Genomic DNA, 21,318 nt, shown 5'->3' on the forward strand with positions numbered 1-21,318 from the left:
TCCTTGTGAACGTACACTCTTCAGCGGTGCATGGGCTGGGGGGAGGGAGGGACCGGGGGGCCTTGTCTGTTCTGGCTGGTTGGGGGGGGCGGGGGGGCCCGCACTGCGGGGGGGGGGGCTGTCTCCAGGGGCTAGGACCACACACCAGTGGGGTGCACTTGTGTGAATTGAGACCAGGGAGCTAAGAGCTGGGAAAGGTAGAGATGGGTGCCGGTGAGAAGGGAGGGCAGAAGATGATCGGAGCCAGGTGGTCTGATGGGGGTGGCGGTGGGGGGCAGACGAGACCAGAGAAGGGTCAGGCTGAAGGGTCCTGGGGAAGACCTCACACCCTAAGTGCATGGGCGGAGCTCAGAAGGAGGCAGGGGTGGAGCCCATGTGCGGAGAAGCATCAAGTCCATTGTGGTCTCCACTCCCCCCCCCGACTGTGGCCATAGTGTACCCCAACTTTTGCCCAGCTCTTTGGCCTTCCCGTGCCGCCCCCCACCCCCCACCACAGGCTCATGAAGGGGTCAAACTACAGATTCCTCATAGACCCCTCAGAAGCTGCCCACACCCCCATCCAGGAGACGACCCCGTGGATCTTCCTGCAGGGGCAGCGTTCACTGGAGTGCTGGGGGAGCGGGGGAGGAGGTGAGCAGGGGGAGCACTGTGGTTTTATTACCACCTAGGACCCGTGCGGCTCCAGCTTTCCGGGGGCCCTGGGACTTGACTGGAAGAAGCCAGGACTAGGGGCTGAGGCAGGGCAGAGAACAGTCTGGAGCAGCTGGAGTGAGGGCCCCGGGAAGGCAGGGAGGAAGGCGGCGGTGGGCGACCTGCACGTCCTGCCCAGACCCAGTGAGGACAGAGCTTGGGGGTCCAAGCACCCCTCACACAATTAAAGGCTCACCAGCTGAGCAAATGCTCGTGCCAGGCGGAGGCAGGGTGAACCGGCCAGCGGCGCTTTCCTGGACCAGAAAGGAAATGGCTCCCTTCCCTTGAGGGGCTCCAACTGCCATGGAACTTCTGCAGGTCTCCTCAGCAGCTGGGACTTCTAGAACTTTCTCCCTGGGGACCTGAGGGACCAGCAGTGGTGGAGCAAATGGCCAAACCTCCATCGCCCACCACCGTGGGGAGGCTCGAGGACTGTAATATTTTTTAAACTCAGTTGAGCCATCTCTGCCTTTGAATTGGAGCATGTGGTCTATTTCCAGTTCCTGTAACCCCTACTATATTGGGATTTAGGTTTATTGTCTTACTTAGTGCTTGGTATTTATCCCGCCTCTTCCAGAATGCCTTTCTTCTCCTGTCTTGCCACCTTCTGGATTCTTTTTTAATTTTTTTTCTAACATCTATTCATTTTTTGAGAGACAAAGAGAGACAGTATGAGTGGGGGAGGGGCAGGGAGCGAGGGAGACACAGAATCTGAAACAGGCTCCAGGCTCCCAGCACAGAGCCTGTCGTGGGGCTCAAACTCATGAACTGCGAGATCATGACCTGAGTTGAAGTCGGACGCTCAGCCAACTGAGCCACCCAGGAGCCCCTGGATTAAACAATTTTTATTATTTTGTCCCCCCTCTCATTACTTTGATTAGACATCTTTTTGTTTCCCCTTTGGAGGCGCATAGACATCACAACATGCATCCTGACATCCCACTATACTATTCACTACAACCTGATAATCGAGTTCAAAAAACGATTTCCATTTACAATAACATCAATTCTGCTTACAATTTCATTTCCAAGAGCATCAGAAAGAATGAAATACTTAGGATTAGATTTTATAAGGAAGTGCAAGACGTATATGCTGAAAACAGACAAGAAAACATCACTGAGAGAAAGTAAAAAGACTTAGGTGGATGAAAGGCATCCTGTGTTGATGGTTCAGAAGATAGTCTTGTTAAGATGACAATTCTCAAACTGTTCTATAATTGATCTAGATTCAACCCAATTCCTATCCAAATCCCAGCTACCTTTCTTGCATAAATGGGAAAACTGGTTCACCCTATGCCAGGGAAATGTGAGGGGCCAAGAAGAACCAAGACAATCTTGAAAAAGAACAAAGTTGGGGAGCCTGGGTGGCTCAGTCAGTAAGCGACTGACTCCGGCTCAGGTCATGATCTCACGGTTTGGGGGTTTGAGCCCCACATCAGGCTCTGCGCTGACAGCTCAGAGCCTGGAGCCTACTTTGGATTCTGTGTCTCCCTCTCTCTCTGCCCCTCCCCTGTTCACACTCTGTCTCTCTCTCAAAAATAAACAAAAAAGAAAAAGAAAAAAGAACAAAGTTGGAGGACATGCACTTCCCAAGCTCAACACTGCCTACAAGAGCTACAGTAATCAAGACTGAGAGCGTCCGACGGACATCCAGATGCATGCAACAGAACGGAGACCCTAGAAGTCCTTTATGGGCAGTTGGTGTTAGGGATGCCAGGAGAGTCAAGCAGGGGAAGTAGTAACCTTTCCAACAAACGGCACTGGAACGAGTCCAGCCCACACACACAGGAAAAGAGTCAGACCCCTACCTCACACCACCTACAAAAATTGACTAACAATGGATCAAAGACTTAAATGTAAGAGTCACAACCTTAGAATAAAGCAGAGGAGTTGATCTCCACAACCCTGCAGGAAGCGATGGTTTCTTACGTGGGACACCGAAAGCATGAGATCAAAGAAAATAATGGACAAATGGGGCATCATCAAAATGGAAACTTTCTGTGCTTCAAAGGACACTACAAAGAGAGAAAAACCCACAGAATGGGAGAAAGTATTTTCACATCTTCCATCTGATAAGGGACTTGTATTCAGAATACATATAGAACTCGTAACGCAATAATAAAAATGCAAACAACGTAATTAGAAATGGATAAAGGGGGCACTTGGGTGGCTCAGTCAGTTGAGCGTGTGGCTCTTGATTTCGGCTCAGGTCATGATCTCACGGTTTAAGGGTTCGAGCCTCACGTCGAGCTCTGAGCTGATAGAGAATGAATCCCAAGCAGGCTCCGCACTCTCTCTTCCTCTCTCTCTCTCTCCCCGCCCCCCGCCCTTGAACTACACACACTCTCTCTCTCTTGCTCTCGCTCTCAAAATAAATAAACTTCAAAATAAAAAGCTTAAGGGGTACCTGGGTGGCTCAGTCAGTTAAGCGTGTGGCTCTTGATTTCAGCTCAGGTCATGATCTCACAGTTCGTGGGTTCGAGCCCCACGTCAGGCTCTGTGCGGACAGCTCGGAGCCTGGAGCCTGCTTCGGATTCTGTGTCTCCCTCTGTCTCTGCTCCTCCCCCACTTGAACTCTATCTCTCAAAAATGAATAAATGAATAAAAAAATTTAAACAAAACACTTAAAAAAAATGGACAAAGGTAGACTTTTCTCCAAGAAAGACCTACAAGTGACCAACAAGCACATGAACAGGTGTTTACATCGCTGACTGCCGGGGAATGAACTCATGTGAGGTGCCCAGAGCCATCAAATCCATCCATCCAGAAAGTTCCCAGTGCCCAGCCCTCTGGAGGAGCACTGCACCGGGCACTGTGCCTGGGCCACCGCAGGCCTTCTGTAAATATTACCAAAGAAACAAAGGCCCTGAGAAGTCCTGCTGCTAGGAGGTCTGTTTAACCTCATCCAACCTGGTGTTCCCTCAGATGTGTTGGAAACACGGTGGAGCCCTTCTTTCCTTGAAGCCCCATCCCTTGTTTGAAACCCTAGATGCAGGTTTAGGTGGTCCCACTTCTACTACAATTGTGCTTCCCCAGGGTCTGTGTGTCCGTGAGACGCAAAGGATCGAATGTCTCCTGCTGAAATCGTGGACGTGCAGGGACTCAGGGAGACCTCCTGTCGCCCTCGAACCACAGCCCTAGGGCTCCAGGGTGGGTGCTGTGCCTGATGCGAGGGAGAGACCCGTGAGGGCCACGGAGTTTCCCGGTGGGTCCCACCTGAGCAAAGAAGACAGAGGAGGACCCACTTTCCAGGCGGCACTTTTGACACGGACCCACTGTCCACGTTGCAGCGGGAGCGGCAGCTCCTCTGGAAACGACCAGGGCAGCGGGCGAAGCTTCCGGACCGGGAGATGCCCTCGGGGCCGAGCCATGGGCGGCTGGCGGTGACCCTCCGCCCTGGGGCCCCCAGCGGGGCACATCAGTCACTCACTTCCTTTGCTGACAGTCACAGACCACTCCAAGAAAACTCATCCCCCACTCACCAGCCCCAGGAAGCACTTCCTCCCGGTTTCACAGCAGACGTGACCCATCATTAAACACAATCGCAGGACAATTTTCTCCTGCTGGGGACGCTTGCGGACAGCAGGGGGCCGGCCATCTGGCTCTCGTCAGCCCTCCCCGCCCCGACATCCTCTCTCTGCTCCAGCCCTGACACACGTCCTCATGCTGAGTTCCCGGCAGAAGGGGGACGGGAGGACAGTCGGGCTTTGTCCTCCCGCCCAGGCACGTCCTTGCCCTGGCACTGGGCAGAAAGGGAGGGCCGAACCCTGCCCGCCAGGCTGGCCCTGCAGGGGACTCTTCCTTTGTGAGCAGGGCAGTGTGGCCAGAGAGAGGGTTCTCTGGCCTTCGAGGTTGCCACAGGTCGCCGCGAGGGTAGGTACTCTGGAGGCCTGGGGGCCTTTTCTAGCTTGGGCTCTTGGGACAGCAAGCCCCGGGGGTGAGGCCCCGACAGGCACGGAGGGGAGTGTGTTAATTCCAAGCGGTGCAGGCTGCGAACGGGGCAGGCCCGTGGGAGCACTTTGCAGCAAAATCTGCCCCTGCCCTCCCCCGGGGAAAGGGGTCGGTGCGCGGCGCTCCCCACGGGAGCCGGCGGTTGACGGACATGCCTCGCGCTGGCTGGCCCAAGAGGAACAGAGCCGACTCTGGTCTGAGCTGAGAGAGACAGACCCTCCGGTGCTACTGGGATGGAGGAAAGCACCAGACGCAACTCCGAACACAGCAGAGGCAGCTGGGCATTTGCAGCCCTGCGCGGCGAGGGGTCCGTGGGTGGGAATGACCAACGCGAGACGCCAGGGGACAGGGATTCTGGCTAGAGGCAGCCGAGGACTTAAGACACCGAAGGCGGGGGCCGAGGAGCCTGACAGACATCAGTGGCAGCGGGGGTGGCGGTGACGGAACGGGATTCTTCCCGAAGACTGGCTTAGGCAGACCTGGAACCTGGGCCCCAGCACCGAGAAGCAGCCTGTCTGAGACAGAGAGCGCTCAGAGGAGCCCGTCCCCAGCTTGGGCAAGAAGCCTTCAGGCTTCAACCTCGTGAGGGGTTCGGAGTTTGGGGGAACAGAAGTTGGCCCTCGGGGCAGCAGTCAGAGGGGTCCCTCCCCGCCGGCCTGTGGCTCGGGGCAGAATTCAGCAAAACCACAGGGAACTCGGAGGGACCAGATTTATCAGCCACAAGTCCTAGGGTACACGGCATGCCCAGGGCCACACAGCAAGGTCACAGGGGATGAGAGAGACAGAATGTGGACCTCGGGCTCTCCCCTTGTCAGGGTCCAAAGGCAGGGTGTCTGGGTTTTGCGGGGTGGCTGGCTGTTGGCTAACCTGAAACAGAAGAGGGGGATTAGGGTTCAGGAGCGCGGAGGCCGCGTCTTCTGAAAGGGGAACTCCAGGTGGGGGGCCTAGTTGCCCATCTGACCGTTTTGCTCCTGGCCTGTGACCCGGCAGGCAACGTGCTCCTGCGAGATGGACGGCTTCCAGTGGGTGCCTCGGAGTCAAAGCTCAATGTCAAGCACTTACCCCCCGCCTTCCAGGAGCCACACCCCATCCCCCTGCCAGGCCAGGCCCTTGTGTTGCTGGAAGCCGGCTGGGGGCCACGCAAGCCTCCTGTGTCCCGGGCGGCCCCGCGGGTGCAGCCCAGCTCAGGGCCTGGGAGCTTTATCTCTGTTTAGAGCAGCGTGAGATGCGAGGTCCTTGAACCAGCAGGAGCACCTGGGGGCCGGTTAGGGCTGCAGGTTGTTAGTGAGAAGTCTGGGGTGGGGCCCAGCCGTCCTCATCTAAACAAGCCCCGGGTTTCGAATACAATTTTGGTCTCTGTTTGGAGTAACTTTATTGGAAGCAGCCAGTAGCTACCAGGGCCCTCCTGTGTTTCCTTTCTTTCTGGTCATTCAAGCTCCAGGAAAAGCCACCCTCAAAGCCGGCCTTCCCTTCACCAAGCCCAGCAGGTGTCGCTTCACGCAATGGTTCTCCGGTGGCCGCACAGTGGAATCACCTGGGAAGCTTCTGGACCTAATGGTGCCCGGCCCCACCGCCCCAGGGGTCGAGGCCATATGTCCAGGCTTTAAATCTTCCCTGTGGGTCTGAGTGGGGATCCCTGCCTGGGGAGGCTTCAGTGCCCCTCAGAGGGGAGTCTCGCTGTCCTTTACCCCATCGTGGCCAAACAGTCACAGAGAGAACGAATTAGAAATCCGGGCAGATTCGACCCGGAGACAAACGCGTCCCGGCACAAGCAGCAAGGTGCACGCCAGGACCCCTCCCGAGGGACACAGAATCTGCCAAAGCCCTCGTAGTCGATTGATCTATCGTTGACTGTCTGTCTCCCCATCAGGGGAGACCTTGGACGTGCCCTGAAGGCGTTCCAGCAGGTGCCAGGCCAGGCCCTACGGATCCCCCCTCTTCTGACCATTTCTTCGGTGCCGGCTGCTCGTCCATCACATCGGCCAGGTGGGCAACACTCTGTGCTTGGGAGCCCGGGGGACAGGCCAGGCTTCGAGAGACCCACGGTCCCTCTAGCTCAGCATCTACTGGAGACCAGGAAATATCAAATATTGCTTCCTTGAAAGCAACACGACCCCTAGTCTTTGGACTATTTCTTCAAAAGGTTGAACTGCGTTACAGAATACTCTCCTTCTCAGTGACTTAGTTTATAAGATCTACTGGAAAACAAATGCCTCCAAGGTGAACTTAAGTGCCCTGAGTAACCTCTGAGAGTCAGGACAAGGCTGTAAGACTCCAGGCTTTTCCCATTAAAGCACCACGAGCCTCCCTCCCGTGCATGCATGCGTGCTCCCCTCCGTCCTGCCTTGCCCCATTGCTCAAGTTCAACTCTGAACTTCAGCGGAGGGAGAGAGACACACAGGGCCCCAGGGGCCGGCTGGGCCACTGCTGGAAGGACTTCTCGGCTTTGTTTGCAAAATTAAATGTGCTTTGAAAGTAATGAGTCAGGAAAGCGGCATTTGAAGGAGGTCTGGAAATGAGATTTCCTGCCTGTGGGTTGACTCACGCCTGTCTGTCTCTAAATCTACCCCAAGGACATTTGTTCCAATGTGACAGGGCTTGTGTGCATCCCCAGGACTCCTCCGGTGTGTGTGTGTGGGGGGGGGGGGGGGAGATTGTCCAGGCTTTGGGGAGGATCCTGCGTTCTTTCCTGACTCCCCCTACCAGTCACCCTGAGCAGCTGAGAGATTCATCCCCCAAGGCCTGTTCCCTCAGTCTGGCCTCCGTCCCTGAAGCTAGAATCTCAGTGGTCCTTTGTCTTCTTGGCTAGCACAAAAGCAACTAGTAATTCGGGGTGGCCAGCTGTCCTGGTGTGCCTGGGGCCAAGGGACTGCCCAGGATCTGGGACTTTCAGAACAAAGCCCAGGAGAGTTGGGGACACCGTGGGGCTAACTGGTGGCCCTCTCATTGTTGCTGGGGCCAAAATGACCACAGTAGAAGTGAACACAAGCTGTCTGTTTTCCCCAGGAACCTTCCTGGAATCCGGAAGAATTCCCTGTGGTTCTCGGAGAGGTGGGGAACTTTCTCAGGACCACCCAGCTTGTAATTAGCAAACCAGGTTTGGAATCGGATTTTCCAATTCACCAAATGCTGCTGGTTTACCCCTCGAGGCATCGTTTGAATTGCAAAGCTTTATTTTATAGTCGTGGGTGGTCCTCAGACCAGACCACCTCAGGGGATCTGGTGGGAAGGAAGCCTCTCCACCCGTCCCTGGGACTCAGAACGGGGGTTTGATCCCATCCCCAGGTGACTCTAGGCACAGGCGCGATTAGACCAGGGACAGGCCAGCTCCAGACACAGGTCAGATCGGAGGAAGGCGCTGGAGTCATTGCCACTCTTATGCAAAGCCACAGAAAAACAGCACCTTGACCTGGGGGCAGCCTCCCCAAGCTAAGTGGGATATTTAGCGAGACCCTACGCTCTGAATTAGAGTTTTATCAAATTCGAAGGGCAGTTACAGGTGATTTTGAATAAAACTGGGAAATCCATTTTTAACACACGGCAGAAAGAGATTCTTTTGTGTTTTAAACGAATAGACTATTTTTTAAGGTAGTTTTAGGTTTACAGAAAAACAGTATAAATTACATAGTTCTGATATGCCTCTTACCTCCTCAGTCCCCACCCCTCTCCACCCCCCAGTTCCCCTATTAGTAACGGTGTGGTTTGGGGTGATGGGGGTTTGGAACCCACGGCCAAGAAAGAATTCTTGAGATGTCTTAGATGCAAAAAGCTGGTTTTATTAAAGCACGGGGATAGGGCCCGTGGGCAGAAAGAGCCACACTAGGGTTGTGAGGGGCAACTGATTATATACGTTGGAGTTGGGGGAGGTAAAGATGGGGGAAAGTTTCCAAAAGGATTTTCAGATGTTAAAGAACACGGGGCACCTGGGTGGCTCAGTCGGTTAAGCACCGACTTCGGCTCAGGTCATGATCTCGCGGTTCTTGGGTTCAAGCCCTGCGTCGGGCTCCGTGCTGACAGCTTGGAGCCTGGAACCCGCTTTGGATTTTGCGTCTCCCTCTCTCTCTCTGCCCCTCTCCTGTTCGAGCAAACATTTCTAATAAATTTTAACTTGATAAACGAGCGAGGTCTTGCGACGCGAGTAGTACGTGATGCCTAATGTCACGTGATCACAACTGATCCAGTGGTTCTCTGTGTGTGTCTCTCTCTCTCTCTCTCTCTCTCTCTCTCTCGCTGGGGGATTGTGGATGATCGTCTCCTATGCTCAGATGCTTGGTCTCAGGCCGCGGTGTTTGGCAGAAATCGGTGATTTTTCAAAACCTTGGAAGTGCCCACAATTGGCACTAGGGTAACTTTTGTCACATTTTGGACAGTACTTTGCTTTTCCGGACAAGAGTGAGCCTAGGAATGCTTTGCTTCATTCTAGGTCAGGCTGCCTGCGGATATAGACCCTTTCCTCCGCTGCCTTATTGCCGGTTACGTTAAATACAGTCTATGACAAGAGTTTATTAATACTGCATTGTAGCCGACACCCGTGCGAGCGTATACCGTGGCCCCCATGCAGAACTTTGGGTTACAAGCGTGTTTCTGGAACAAACTGTGCTCGCAAGCCAAGGCTGCAGGTTACAAGGAAATACAATTTTATCTACTTTTCTTTCTGTCTTTGTTCTCCCCGTCAGTGACACCTTGCATTCATGTGGAATGTATGCTAAAATTGAAGAGCCCACACTGATACGTTGTTTTTTTTGTTGTTGTTGTTTGTTTGTTTGTTTGTTTTAATAACGGAAGTCCACAGTTTCCCGTAGGGTTCCTCTTGGTTGTGATACATTCTATGGGTTTGGACAAATGGACGGTGATGATGTATACCCACCATTATAGCCTCACGCAGAGGGCTTCGCTGCCCTAAACACCCTCCGTGTTTCCCGTTCATCCCTCCCTCCTCCCCAACCCCTGGCGGCCGCTGGTCCTCCTACTGTCTCCAGAGTCCTGCCTTTTCCAGAACGTCCCACAGTTGAAATCGCACGGTCTGTGGCCTTTTCAGACTGGCTTCTTTCACTCAGTGACGTGCATTTAAGACTTTTGCATGTCTTTGGGGAACTTGCTAGAGGGGTCTCTCTCTCTCCCGCTCTCTGTCTCTCTTCACCACTAAATAATATTCCATTGTCTGGATGGACCACAGTAACTTTATCCATCACCGACTGAAGGGTTTCTTGGTGGCTTCCGAGTTTTAGTGACTCTGAATAAAGGTGCTATAAACATCCGTGGGCAGGTCTTTGTGTGGCAGCAACTCTTCAGCTCCTTTGGGTACGAGTACCAAGGAGTGTGGCTGCGGGATCGTACGGGGACGGTGTGACTGATTCTGTAAGATATCGTCTTCTGCAGGGGCTGCACGGTGAGCAGTGAGTGGGCTCGGGGGGCTGCACATCCTCGCCAGCGTCGGTGCGGTCAGTGCTCCGGATCCTGGCCATCCCGACAGGTGAGCGGGGGCACCTCGTTGCTGTGGCTTTAATGTGCCCTTCTCTCGTCGGGGAATTACACGACACGGAGTCCCTTCTCGTGTGCGTATTTCTCATCTGTGTATCCTCTTTGAGGCGGTGTCTGTTTAGATCCTTTGCCTAGCTGTTAGTTGGGAAGCAAATTCTTTTAAAACAAGGTACTTTTAAAAAGCCACAGCCACATACTGTAGGAGTCCATTTATATGAGATGTACAGGGTAGGCAAAACCATAAGACAGAGGGCTGACTGGAGGACGCTGGGGTGGGGGTGGGGGGTCAGGGCGAGGGGAGAGGGGGCAGGGTGGGGGAGAGGAGGGGATTTTTAATAGGGGCAGCTGGCATGGGGGTTGGGGGGGCTGCTGTCCCTGTGGGCTGATGAAAAGGTTCTGGAACTCTATGGGCATCGGTTGCCCAGCACTGGGAACGCCCTAAATGCTACTGAAGTGTTCACTTTAAAACGGTTAAGATGGGGGGCTCCTGGGGGGCTCAGTCGGTTGAGCCCCCGACTCCGGCTCAGGTCATGATCTCCCGGTTCGTGGGTTCGAGCCCCGCGTCGGGCTCTGGGCTGACAGCTCGGAGCCTGGAGCCTGCTTCGGATTCTGCGTCTCCCTCTCTCGCTGCCCCTCCCCCATTTGTGCCCCCATTTGTGCGTGTGCTCTCTCTCTCTCTCTCAGAAATAATAAATAAACGTTAAAAAATAATTAAAACGGTTAGGATGGTAAATTTTGTTCTGTGTATTAGATCACAATAAAAAAAGAAGAGGAAACAAGGGGCCTCGGTCGGTGAGGCACTGAACGGAAGCAGGGAACTTGCCCAGCAGTGGGGACAACGCGGGCCTGAACGAGGCATCTCCCCCAGGACCCCCGCTCTCAGCACAGAGCACGGAGACCTCCCTGCACGCCCCCCACCTGCTCCGTCTGTCCGTGAGGGTCCCGGGCTGCACCCCCAGCCCCCTCAGGTCACGGTCACTGGGGTGCATCCCTCCCTTTGTGTCACTAACTCCAGGCGTGATTCTGACGCCACGAAGTCACCAGCGACACCACCGGCCGAAGCGGCCTGACCTCACAGAGCAGAGCCTCATCCCTTCCTAATCCCGGCCGCTCCCCGCCCGCCCCGCTCACCGGCTCCCCTCCGGTCCTCTCTGACGCTCAGCTTCGGAGGTGCCGGAGGTGAGCCCTCTCCCTCCGCCCGGCTGCATTCAGGGTCCCCGTCACTCGGGGAAAAACCAAAGGTCTGTGTTGAAAATGACACGTCCGCTGAGCAAAGTTCAAGTCGTGAGCCCTGGCTCCCACCTGCCTCCTCAGCGCAGCTCGGTGCCCCCGCCGGGGCCCGTGGTTCCTGCCCCGTTCCGTGCTCCTCCCCGAGCAGAGGGTCCCTGTCGCCTGGGAAGGTGGTGGCTCTGAGGGCAGGACGTGGGTCCCGCGCCGCAGCCGGCTCCGGGAAAGAGCATCTGCAGGGGAACAGCAGGGACCCCCACCGCCCGGCACGGACTGACGATGCTCAGCCCCTGCCTCACCGCTTCCCACCGCCCCGCGGGGCAGGTGCCTGCGACCCGAGGTACAGATGGCGACCGGGCAGACAGTGGTGGCGAGGGCAGGTGCGGTGGCCCCTCGGCACCACTGTCTGCCGAGGACCTCGGTACGTCCAGTGCCGACACACCCTCCCTCTCCTGCCCCGACTGGACCACTCGCCCCCGGGTCCCTCCTGTAGCCCCGCGAACCCCCGCCCGGCGGCTGAGTCCCTCGGATGATCTCCGTCCCGGTCCTTCTGCCCAGACACCGAATGAGACGACTTTCCCACCTTCCGGGGGCCTGGCCCGTGACTCGCAGGCCTCCTGGCTAAACGGTTTCCTGAGGGGAAAACAGGACCACGGGGCCTTGCTGAGAACTCCCTGCCATCGGTCAGGACGCCACCAAGGCTGAGTTCTCTGAGATGCAAACCCTTCAGCACCGGCCTCTCCTGTCTTTCCAGGATTCCGGGGCCTTAGGGGCCCTCGGAGTTACAACCTTCGCGCAGGACCAGGTGGTAACCAGTCTAGGCTCCGAGAGCCGGGAGGGGTGTGTCGTGAGCGGTCACCTCTGCCACAGACAGCTGGGGGATGAGCGGGTGTGGCTGTGTTCCCATCAAACATTCCTTGAGAAAACAGGCCGAGGACTGGGTGTGGCCGGGAGGCCGTGTTGCTGACCCCTGGCTTCGAGAAAGGCAGAAGGGAAGACGTTCACCGGCTACGTTTCTTTTCTTCCTGCGTTCAGGACACCGTCACGGCCCCTGGGGGCTCGGGAACTGCTCATTCAGAAGCGTCTGTGACCTCCCACGCCAGCTGGTTCCCCTGTAAGTCGGGGGTCTCCCCCACCGCCCCCCAACAGGAGGTGCAAACCCATCTCCTGCTGGATCCACACAGGGTGGGGTGTCCCCAAATCGTAGCAACTCGCCTATCTTTCTGCTCCTTGAGTTTCCAACTAGGACGATTAAAAAAAACCCAAGAACTACTTTCGAGGCCCTTGCAGACGGCCATTGGCAGGGTGCCAGCCGCGGCTGGTGCTGTGACGGCAGGGTCCTCTCTGAACCAGCCGGATGGTGCCTTCTACCCGGGAGAGCAAATTCCAAGGGACTTCTGGGGTTAAAGCTCCAAGCCCCCGATGCAAGAATGCTGCCTCCCCAGGCCGACTGGAGTGCCTCCAAGCAGGTGAGAGACAGCGCCGTTGCCCTGTGGGTGTTTGCACAGTTACCTGCAACAGTTATTAAAGCCAAGTAGCTAAGACACTTAGAGTGAATTTTAACACTTATTTATTTTTGAGCGCATGCGCGAGAGAGAACGAGCAGGGGAGGGGCAGAGAGAGAGGGAGACACAGAATCCGAAGCAGCTCCAGGCCCTGAGCTGTCAGCACAGAGCCCGACGCGGGGCTCGAACCCACGAACCGCGAGATCATGACCTGAGCCGGAGTCAGACGCTTAATCCACGGAGCCCCCCGGGCGGGCGCCCCTAGAGTGGATTTTAGAGCGACCACTGGAAAACCAAACAGAGGACGAGCCGCTGTCTCACAGTTGAGACCTTTGCGCCTCTTAATCCCCGAAAATGAGGCATTTCTAACCCTGAAAAGTAGCCGGCACAGCCCAGGCACCTGCCACGGTCACGCGCGGCCTCCGTGGGTCAGGGGCTCAGTGAGGAAGGCACAGCTCGCAGGTCGGGCGGGATCTCCACGGGCCTCGTGTGGAAAGACGCCTGGGAGGGAACAGGAGGGGCGGCTGTGAGCTCAGGTCCGCAAGCCACTAACTGTTCCCGGAGGGCGGGGACACTTGCACTAGCAAAGCCGATGTCCCCTCCGGTTTGCAGAGTGGGGTTTGTAGCTGCTGCACCCACTCGCGGTTGTTTGTCCAAGAGGCGCACGGGGGGGGGCTGCCTCCTGTGAGGTCCCTTGCTGGCGGCTGCCGGGACTTGTCTCCGGGGCTCAGGGAGTTTACAACAGAGCAAGGATGTGCCTGCCACTGGCGGAGAAACAGGGGAGGCTCCTGTCGGGGCCCATCTGTCCTTCTGTCTGCACTCCCTCAGGCAGGCGTCCCGCGGGCCGGTTGTGACCATTGTCTCCATCACAGGGCCACCAGGATGGAGAAACTGTCCCCAGCCTGGGGATGCCTACACCTGTCGCAGCCCAGAGAGGCCAGGAGGCAGCGGCCAGGCTCATCCCCGCCCAACACAGGGGGGCGCCACCCCGCCAGGGATGCTCTCCCCGGAGCCCTTCTCCACCCGGACACGGGAAAGAGCCCACTGGGGTCTGGAAGGCTGCAGGGCTGAGGCCCAGTGAGGAGACAGGCTCACGAGGACAGAGCCCTGGCGTGTTTTGCTCGCTCTTGAATCCCCAGCGCCTGGCACATCCTTGGAACAGAGTTGGCTCAAGAAACACCTGCGAAATGAATGAACGAATTACCAAACAGAGAAGCAGAAACCATGACTGAAACATAAAAGTCCATTAAAACGTGTAGGGCTTCCTCACCGGGCCCGGAGCACCAGGCTTGAAAGCAGGGAGGGGAGGCACACTCCTCGGGGGAAGAACTCAAGGAAGGCCCCAAACTCTGTGACCAAGATAGACAACTTTTCGATGCAGTATTTGAAGAAAATCAAAGGGCACGCAAATAATTCATGATAACCTTTTTAACTTTTTTTAAAATGTTTATTTTTGAGAGAGAGAGAGAGAGAGAGAGAGGCAGACAGCATGAGCAGGGCAGGGGCAGAGAGAGAGGGAGACACAGAACCCGGAGAGGGTTCCAGGCTCTGAGCTGTCGGCACACGGCCTGACACGGGGCTCGAACTCACGAACTGTGAGATCGTGACCTGAGCCAAAGTCGGACGCTCGACCGACTGGGCCACCCAGGCGCCCCTAATTCATGATAACCTTCAACTCAGCAGACAGTAGAGGGAACTGTTAACCTCAAAAGGCAGTACTGGCTGAAAACGGGGTCCACGAAAGGTTTTGATAAAGTCAAGAATAGATTTAGAAGTTAGGGATGAACATTAGTCCAGAGAAACAGAACCAGTAGGATATGCACAGAAATAACCAGGAAGACATGTTTAATGAGGGGTTGGCCCATGTGATGATGGAGGCTGAGAGGCCCCGTGGCCTGCCGTCTGCAAGCTGGACACGCAGGAGAGCTGGGGGTGTGGGTCAGTCCAAACCAAAGGCCTGAGCACCCACGGGCGAGGGAAGGAGAAGATGGGAAGAGAGAGAGAGGTCTCAGCTCAAGCAGAGGGAGTGAATGAGCCTTTCCTCCGCCATTTTGTTTCATGCAGGCCGTCAACGGATTGGCTGATGCCCACCTGGGTCTGCCTGACTGGATTCAAATGCTAATCTCTTCAGGAAACAGCCTCACAGACACGCCCAGAAATAGCTCACCGGCCACCTGGGCATCCCCTACCCCAGTCAGGCAGACACATAAAATTACCCATCACAGGATGCTTGGGGTGAGGTCATGGAGGCTATGGAGGCTTGGACATCAAGTGAGCCCCATTTGCTGCATTGGATGTGCAAGAGACCTAACGCCAGTGGGGTATTTCTTACTTTTTAAAAAATAGTTTCTTTATTTATTTGGGGGGGGGGTTGGCGTGAGCAAGGGAAGAGCAGAGAAAGGGAGAGAGAGAGAGAGAGAGAGAGAATCCCAAGCAGGCTCTGCACTGTTAGCACAGAGCCCGACGCAGGGCTAGAACCTAAGACCATGAAATCATGACCTGGGCCGAAGTCAGACCCTTAACTGACTGAGTGACCCAGGCGCCCCCCATTTCTTACTTTTAATACAACGCAGCGCAGGAGAGACTGATCTGATTAGCAGAACGAGGCAAGCTAAGTGGGTCTCCTTCCCCCGAACCCCCAACCCCAAGCCTCCAGCCTTTTCTGAGGGAAATGGCCGGACAAGCGCGGGTGGCTGGGGGAGGGGACTCCCGGCGCCACAGTTTGGTCCCCACAGCGAGGCCACTTGGGAAATGACCACCGCACGACTGTCCCCACACCGGGGCGTAAAGCCACCCGGCACCCGGGCCTGCCATTCATCTCCAGTGGCACGGCGGACCCTCACGGCCCTGGGCACGCCGCCCGCCAGGACGCTGCGGAATTCGTGGGAGCCAGCTTTCCCGATTAGCGCGAGAGGCTGGACGGACGAAACGGCCAGCAGCCGGACCGTCTGCGACAACAGAACCTTCACGCAACCGTGGCTTCCCTCATCTTCCCTCGCTTTCGACCCAGGACCGATCAGGAAAACATAGACGTGCCCCAGACCCAGCCACAAAGGATGTGCCGCTCCTCGTTAGCCCACAGCTCCCCCCCACTTCCCGCTCCGCCATAGGCTCTCCTGTCCCTGTGCAAACGCAGGGACGGTGGCCAGCGCCCCGCCGACGAGCCCTGAGTAAGCGGCCTGTGTCTTTCTTGGGCGTCTGTTCATTCCCACAAGCGGACGGGGCGGCCAGGGAGCGAGGCCAACCTCCGACAGGACAGGGACTTAGCTCCTGTGGTTCTGGGAATCCACTGGCCCCTTCTTCAGTCAAGAGAACTCGGCGGTGGGGGGTGTCTGTCCTCACGGTGTGGTCTCAGGCTGCCTTGGGAAAACTGGCAGGAGACTTTCTAAATAGTTCAGCTGCGGCCCCCGGCTTCAGGAACCCAGCCTGGGCAATGGGGCTGTCTCGGGCCCTCTGTCTCTGAGAGACGGAGCTGGACCTGCCCGGGTAGGGGTGTCACGGTACCGTGAGGGGCTCTGGGCGCTCCCTCCACCTGGGAAAGCATCCCCCAACTTGCAGAGAGGGGGGCGTAGGGTGCTTCTGAGGCAGGATGGCCGAGTGGGTAGGAGCCCAGACGCGGAGGCAAATCGCCAGGGTTTCAACAACCTTGGCATCCAGCCTCTCGACACGTCAGTTCGAGACGGGGGATAATAAAAGCGCCCCCAACCTAGGGGAGTCGTGAGGGTGAAGAGAGACATCTGTAAGGCTTCGGGAACAGGCCTGGTGCAGGGAACGGGTCTTACCTGGTATCGCCCGTCTCCACTCTTTCTTTTGCCGAACAGAACAATAAACGCGCAAGTTCTCATGGGATCTCTTCTCGCCCCGAGAGCGAAAACGAACTACAAAATCTCTAATTTCGAAGCAGCTCTTGGGCATCCTTGGTACTATTTCGAGGCTTCTGGGCACATTCCTTAATTCTGTTCTTTTCTTTCCCGGTGGAACACCGAGTCCCGGGGGAGGGCGGTGGTGGTGGGAATGCCAACGGGAACGTTCCGGTTGCTGAAGAACCCGCTGACCGCACCAAGACGCGAGACTTCCGGGTCGTCTGCTCCGTCGTTAGGTCACCGGACTGGCCCGCCTCCCGCTGGGTTGGCGGGCCCTCCCTCCCTCCTCTTGAGCTCGGCGGGCGGTGAGGACTGGCGTCCTCGAGGCTGCCTTTTCGGTCGTCTTCTGCTCTTGCCCTGGTCCGTCTGGTCCTCCAGACCCGCCCTGCTCTTCCCCTGCACCTGCCCCAAAGATAGCGCGTGTTAACGGGGGCCTCGATTCTCAGCCTGTGCACCTGCTCCTTTGATCGTGAGAATGTCCCTACTGAAACGCAAATGTGTTCACTGATGGGGCCGGCCCTGCACAGCCTTCTCTGGTTGGTTTACATCATCACTTGTCATCCAGACTCCCCTGTTTAACACTGCAATCCCCCTTCCCAAGGGGAAAACCCAACCAGCTCAACCCCCCTTCCCTCCCGCGCCCCACTGTTCCCGCAAGAACACATCACCTTCCAACGAACTGCCGTTATGTACTCATTTGTCACGTTTATTTACTGCCTGTCTTCCCACATTAAATGTAGAGTTCCGTGAGCTGAAACAGTGCCGGGTAAGCGCTTGGCTTGGGGAAGATTTCGCTGGACTCCTCGGTTAATCACCTGGCATTTAGGGCCCATGCTCAGGAACAGGCGGAGACCTGACTGCTCTGGGCCCACACCGGGCACGGGGCTGAGAGCCAGCGTTCACAAACTCTGCTAACACCTTGCCCTTCCCAAGGCATCTAGGTGCGCGGTCGTTTTTCCGACAGTTCAGCGTTATTGCATTTTACGAAATTGTTAGTCCTGTAACAGATTGGACTTTAAAAGCGAAATAAAACCGAAAAATAGGTCCTTTGCCACAGGTAGTTTGAGAAGCACGAGGCTGGCAAATGAAAGAGGCCTGAAGACCTGGGACAGAGGAAAAACACATTTTTTTTAAGTTTATTTATTTATTTTGAAAGAGAGAGACAGAGACAGAGCATGAGCAGGGGAGAGGCAGAGAGAGAGGGAGAGAGAGAGAATCCCAAGCAGTCTCTGCACTGCCGTCACGGAGCCCAATTCCAGATTCAAACTCACGAACTGTGAGATCATGACCTGAGCCGAATCAAGAGTCGGGACGCTTAACCGGCTGAGCCACCCAGGCGCCCCAGGAAAAGTCCATTTCTAAGATACAAGTTTAAATCAAGGAAGATACAGAGCGTGGGATGCCGTGTGCAGAGCTATGGGGGAGCGGGCAGCCAGGCAGGCAGGGGTGCTGAGGCCTGCAACCATCTGGCCCATCCTCCCACCCCCACCCCCACTCGCCTGGGGGACTGGGGGACGGTCACCATACTGTCCGGTGGGAAGGGCTCAGGGTGGCCACCCAGTCTGCCGGCCACACCACCCTGTGTCCTTTCCAGGCAGGACGTCTCTCCACCACCCCCACGGTCATGGTTGGCCAAGCTAGAAATGGCACTCGCTGCTGCTTGCCCAGGGTCTTGAACTTGGGGGTTCAGAAAGAGCTGACACACCCTCTCCCGGGGGGGGGGTTTAAATCATAACCCGGGGGATTCAGGAGGCTCCAGAGGAAGAGAGCGGTGGACCAGGTGAACAGAGCCGGAGTGAAAATGGAGACAGTCCTGACAGCATTCTGGAATGTCCCAGGTATCCTGAGCCCCATCTGCCCCGGGGGCTCTGGGTCCTGTGCAAAAGAAATCCCAGTCCTTTAGGCTTAAAGCAGCATGGGTTGGGTTTTCTGTAGCCCTGAAGACAGGGCCAATCCAAAGGCAACAACCCCGTACCCCAGAGTCAAGGCCACACCCTTCCACGGGGTTTGACGGTTTGGGCTCCTTTCCGGGTCCTGGCTCACTGCTGGCCAAGCCCTGAGGGACAGGGCCTCCTGAGCTGGCAAACTGAAAGGAGACGCGGCGGGTTCAAATGGAGCGTGTTGGGACTGGGTCCCGATTCCTGCTTGTCAACAAGTCAGCAGCAGCACGGTGAGGTCGCTGTTTTTGCGGCTCAGCTCTGAGGGAGGGTTGGCAAACTCGAGTTTCAAGGACTGGTCAGTATAAAGGGGCTCGTTCTGCAGGGGCAGAGCGCGCAGGGGTCAGCCTTCTGTGTCCTCGTGGTGCCCCTACAGTCTCCGAGTTACCCTTTCCGACGCTAACCTAGGTGCTGCTGGGAAGGTATTTTACGGATGGGATAAAAGTTCATCATCGGCTGGCTTTCCGGAAGGAGACGATGCTGGGCTATCTGGGGGGGGGGGGGGGGGCTCGTCCAATCAGTTGAAAGTCTGAAGAGCAGAGCTGAGGTTTCTCTGCAGAAGGAAGACTCGCACCCGTAGCTTTGGCAGCTTTGGCCAGCACCCTTCCTAACAGCCGTTCCTACAACCTCAGGCTTGCCTCGCCAGCCCCCTCGGTCACGTGAGCCTACTCCTTGCGACAAATCTAGACACACACACACACACACACGCACGCACACAGACACGCACACACCACAGGCTCCTGGTTCTGTGTCTCCGGTTGAGCTCTGACTGGTACACACTGCGTTAGGAACTTGGGCCAAGTTCAATACCAGAGCCCGGGAGCTCCCGCATTGTGGACAGTCCATAGCACCTGGCATCAAAGTCTCTCCCGGGCCCAGCAGAGCTGATGCCGGTGGCACAGTGGGACCGCCACGCGGGCCGCGGATCCCGCAGCATGGCATGAGGCCATCTCTCGACAAGCCGGTGAGAAGAGATTCTCAGACGCGAGCAAGTCAGACGGGAAACCCGGGACCTTTTCCTCTCAAGGTGAACCCCCGCTCCGACGTGGCGGAGAAGGTGCCGTAGACCCCAGCGCCCGCCTGGCACGGCAGGAGGGGTCACCCGAGCCCTCGGACCAGCCCCGCACAGGTCAGCTCAGTGCCCTTGGGAGAGGCGCCCCGCCACTCCGTGCCTCGGTTTCCCTATTTACAAAGTAAATTAACCGGGCGACCTCTAAGATCCCGCGACCTCTGGCATCGGTGGTTCGATCCACAAGGCAGCAAGCGTGGCATCGGGCACAGGGCACCGCGCTCACACGTGGGGAGCCCGATGCCTGCTCTGGAATCGCTGAACCGCCTTTGAGAAAGCTGAATTTTAAGCGAGCTTGACGAGGCTTCAAGCCTCACCCAAGAGCACAGCTCTCGGCCGGGGCGTGAGGCCCCACAGCGTTTCTCTGCTTTTAAGGGTGCTGGTAGCGACCCAGTCTTGCTAGGGCCGGTATTGGGGTACTTTTCCAGGGCTCTGTCTTAGCGCATCTAACACGCTTGCCCTGGGTTTGTCTCTCCAATGTACAGGTGATAAGCGTTCACTCTGACCTGGGTATCCGGTACCTTCCCTCCATCTTTGCCAAGGAGAGCCTGGGAACCGTCTGCCCCATCAGAAGGCTCTCAAAGCTGCCGATGGCCAGGAGGACACCTTTCAGATGGAAATCGGTGGCGTGCCTGGCTCGGGCAGCAGCTTTGGAAAAGCCAATGTGGGGTGCTTCCAGGACCCAGGACACCCCCTCCTTGTACTTGGTCCGTGTCCGAGGCTCTTGTCTTCACCCCCTTTTTCATCAGGTTGAGAACCTGCTTCTTCTGTCTCTCTCCAGCGACTTACGGAGACGGCCACCACCCTCGAGAGCTTGATAATTCAAGTTACGCCTTGGAACCTCCCAGCGGATGAAGCTGTCTGTTTGCTTCGAATGCGCTCAGACATTTGACATAAACCACACAATGCAGAAGGGCCTCCAACTTTCCAGACCTAAGGAATGAGGCTCCGGGAAGGGACACCAGCCCGGCCGCGTGCGCTCTCTGCAGGGAGCTGGCCGGGCCTTCGGGGGGTCAGTGATGAAAACCAAATGCCCCGGAGCCTCTTAGGAATGAAAACAAGATAAAAGTGGGCCTGGAGAGCGGGGTTTACAGACAGTGCTGGAATCCGTCTTGGGATCTGGAGACTTTTCCTGATGTGTGTTCACGTGTGTGAGTTGTTTGCAGGGGCGGGAGAGCACGGGCGTTGGTGGAACAGCGTGGGAGAAAATAGTGCAAACGCAAGACAGTCTGGGCCTTCAGAATAAAAATAGGTTCTTTTTTACCCAGAACGTGGTCGCGCTTTGAGCTAAGGGATCGGGGGGACCTTGCGGGGACAGAAGTGTCATTTCTGCCATCGGGCTTTGTCTGGTCTTTCGTAAGGAGCCTGCGCCTTGAGGGTGGCTCCCGGGTGTCTCCCAAGCTCACCACTTTGTTGCGAAGGGACCTGATTATGGGAAAACTGAAGTAGGAGACACCTCCGTCTGTCCTTTCGCAACCGGGGCGGCAGGGGGCCTGGGGACTCCAGAGCGGTAAGGACCACACGGCCACAACAGCTTGCACGAGGGATCGGACCCCCGCGTGGAGCCGTGACGGGAACCACAGCATCCAAACCAC

The 21,318-nt window shown here is 56.6% G+C and overlaps 1 protein-coding gene and 2 long non-coding RNA genes across 5 annotated transcripts in view; 1 reads left to right on the forward strand and 2 right to left on the reverse strand.

Annotated features, from left to right (window-relative positions):
- Positions 1 to 1,042, reverse strand: part of DNAH17 (dynein axonemal heavy chain 17) — a 102,026-nt gene extending 100,984 nt beyond the window's left edge. The window contains exon 1 of one of the 2 annotated variants that reach the window (XM_023244151.2): positions 887 to 1,042. The gene's annotated coding sequence lies outside the window, so the exon portion shown is untranslated. The remainder of the gene's footprint in view (positions 1 to 886) is intronic. The other variant, XM_045045262.1, reaches the window with a different exon arrangement.
- Positions 1,043 to 3,544: 2,502 nt separating this feature from the next.
- Positions 3,545 to 6,353, reverse strand: LOC123382105. Its single transcript, XR_006590004.1, has 2 exons — positions 5,704 to 6,353; positions 3,545 to 5,508 (listed from the first exon to the last, which is right to left on the reverse strand). It is a non-coding gene; the product is annotated as an uncharacterized LOC123382105 (long non-coding RNA).
- Positions 6,354 to 6,357: 4 nt separating this feature from the next.
- LOC123382104 lies at positions 6,358 to 14,281 on the forward strand. 2 transcript variants are annotated; one of them, XR_006590003.1, is made up of 5 exons: positions 6,358 to 6,627; positions 10,021 to 10,114; positions 10,874 to 12,463; positions 12,585 to 12,818; positions 13,727 to 14,281. It is a non-coding gene; the product is annotated as an uncharacterized LOC123382104 (long non-coding RNA). The 2 variants fall into 2 exon arrangements; XR_006590002.1 differs by having other exon boundaries at positions 10,874 to 12,818.
- Positions 14,282 to 21,318: the final 7,037 nt, after the last annotated feature.

Source organism: Felis catus, chromosome E1 (assembly GCF_018350175.1).
Source record: "Felis catus isolate Fca126 chromosome E1, F.catus_Fca126_mat1.0, whole genome shotgun sequence".
NCBI lineage: Eukaryota > Metazoa > Chordata > Mammalia > Carnivora > Felidae > Felis > Felis catus.